This window comes from Gracilinanus agilis, chromosome 3 (genome assembly GCF_016433145.1).
Source record: "Gracilinanus agilis isolate LMUSP501 chromosome 3, AgileGrace, whole genome shotgun sequence".
Lineage (NCBI taxonomy): Eukaryota > Metazoa > Chordata > Mammalia > Didelphimorphia > Didelphidae > Gracilinanus > Gracilinanus agilis.
Window position 1 is genome coordinate 644,659,219 of NC_058132.1, and position 2,837 is coordinate 644,662,055.

General features: G+C 38.4%; 1 pseudogene; it reads right to left on the minus strand.

Moving 5' to 3' along the window:
* Nucleotides 1-398: 398 nt before the first annotated feature.
* Nucleotides 399-742, minus strand: LOC123240229 (annotated as a pseudogene).
* Nucleotides 743-2,837: the final 2,095 nt, after the last annotated feature.

Genomic DNA, 2,837 nt, shown 5'->3' on the forward strand with positions numbered 1-2,837 from the left:
CCTCGCTAGCTGTGTGACCCTGGGCAAGTCACTTAATCCCCATTGCCTAGCCCTTATCACTCTTAGAAGCAATATAAACTATTGATTCGAAGATGGAAGGTAAGAGTTTAAAAAAATGCAACAAGTCAAGGAGCTGTCCAAAGGACAACAAAGCCATTAGGAGTCAGTTCCTTAGACTGGACCTGTAGAAGCCTGATTAGCATCAAGGTAAAAGGAGACATTTCAGCTCAGAATAGCAAGTGACTCAAGAATGTGGATTTCCAGGCTTAGAAGACATTGTAGCAACTTTCTAGTCCATCCTCTACCTGGGAACAGATGCTATCTGAAAGTCTTGGGTTCAAATCCTACCTATTTTTGTTAGTTGAATCAAGCTTTTTTTCAACATTAGAAAAAAATATTTAGTTGAATGAACCAAAGCCCATGTCATCATTGGACTCCTCAGATTCTTCCTTGTGTGCTTCCTCTTTCTTCTTCTCTTCAACAGAGATAGCTCTGCTAGCAGGAGCAGTACATTCAGTAGGAGCAGCAGCAGATGCTGAAGAAGGTCCTCTGCTTCTACATTCCAGACAAGACTTCTAATGTTTACATTGTTCAGGGCCTCTGCAAATAATTCAGGCCAGAGTGGTTCCACATTTACACTTGCTGCTTTAATAAGGGCATTCATCTTATCCTCTTTGACCATGACCTCATTGTCATGAAGGATGAGGGTAGGCTAGATGTAAGCAAGGTCAGAGATGGCCATTTCACAAGCCACAGGAGGTGAGACTTGTCTATAGTCGTGCTAGTCGCTGACCGAAGTGAGGGTTCACTTCAAAACTCCCTAATTCTTTGACCATGTTCCAATCATTTCACCTCATGGAGTCTTATTTTAGTCATCTATAAAATGGGCACAATAATTTCCAAGGTAAGCACTTCACTGAGTTCTTATGAGGTCCAACAGAAATAGTGAAAGGAAATAGACAACAAAATGTTTAGTCATTCCTATATTAATATTTATGCACAGGGAAGTCCAACTACTGTTTAAAAGCCACTCAGCCAGAGACTGCCCTTTTAGCTCTTGTTTTTAATTTTCTCCTCTGGGTTCAAGTTTGTCATGTCTAATCTTGCCACATTGCAGTGCTTCAGGAAGAAGACAATGCATCATTTTTCCAGGTTGTTTCTTTTTTCTTCTTAACAGGCTCAATTCATGTAACTAATATTCATAATGTGTGAACTTGAGACCTCCTCTATCCTGGACCGTCTCTCCTCAGCTTTCCCTGGGTTCCCAATGCCTTTCTGCAAGTGTGGTGCCCAGACCTGAAGACATCCTACCAAATGTGGTCTTAGAAGGGCAGAACACAAAAAGGCCTATATTCCTGGAGAGTTGCCCTTCCCTTCCCTAGTGTTGCCCAAGGTCATATGAATTATCTTCACTTCCATGGCACTAAGACCTGTCAGACCTATAAATCTTCTCTAGAAAAGTAGCCATCAAGCTACCCCACTGCCAGCTTGTCCCCAAGAAGCTGATGGTTCACTTCTGAAGAACTTCATATTTGTTGGAAGAAATTTCATCTTTTAGTTTTACTCTAAACATTTAAAATTTTTTAAATTATAAACTATTTTAAATTATAAATTATAAACCCAACCCACTCTAAAATAAAAAATAATGTGGAACACAAAAAGAGAATTAAAGAGGAAAATATGTACCTGCTAGATACAGCCTTCTTTTCTTTTTAAATACATGAAAAGTGAAGTGATTATTTCCAATGTTCCTACTCTTCTCCCTGAGCCTCTGTCTATCTATCTATCTATCAATCTATCAATCTATCAATCTATCTATCAATCTATCTATCTATCTATCTATCTATCTATCTATCCATCCATCTATCTATCTATCTATCTATCTATCTATCTATCTATCTATCTATCATCTATCTATGTATCTATCTATCTATCTATCTATCCATCCATCCATCAATCCATCCATCTATCTATCTCTCTATCTCTCTATCCTTCTGTCTATCCATACATACATCTATTACTTTCTGAACTTAACAAATAAAACTGGGCATTTTCATTTATAAAGCAGAAGAGAAAAAAGAATCTAGAGGGTAAAGTGAATCTCTATGTGGCACTGTGCTAAGTGTTTTATAATTAGTATCTCATTTGATCTTCATAACTGAAGTGGGTAAATAAACACAAATACTCACACAGGGGTTCTTTTGGGGGGAAGGGATGAAGGAAGAATGAAGGGTGAAGATGTTTAACTATCTTAAACAAATACAAAAGGGCCTGTGAAAATGTGAGTGAATGGCAGTTGAAATGTCACTTAGACTAAATTAGCCAGGGATATCTTACTTCTACAGGGAAAGACACAACAGGAATAAAAAACACTTTTTAATAATGACTTTAAAGGGTAAGGGCAGTAGAGAGAGGTCACCCTAACCTAGTTATCTAACGACAAACTCAGGAACTGGAAGTTGGGTCAGGATCTACACTATTTTAACCCAAATGACTTAACTAAACTAAAGTCTAAATTAAACCAAATCTCTAACTAGAATAAGAGAGGGTCGGAGAGGTGGGATTCTCACTGCACTTGTTCACAGGGCTCTCCAAGATGTCACAGATTCACAGGAAACCAGGGTCATATTTTATCCACAGCCAGTTAATCCTCAAAAAAACTCTAGGGAGTAAGGTAGATAAATCTGCTATCCACCAACAGATATCTAAGACCTTTCTCTACCTAGGCCACAATAGTTGATTAAAGTATCTTCTTCTCAGTGATATCCCTCAGCTCCTTGGATATTTGGTAAAGCTGGACCACAAAGCCAAAACCTTCTTCCTTCAGCTTGGTTAAA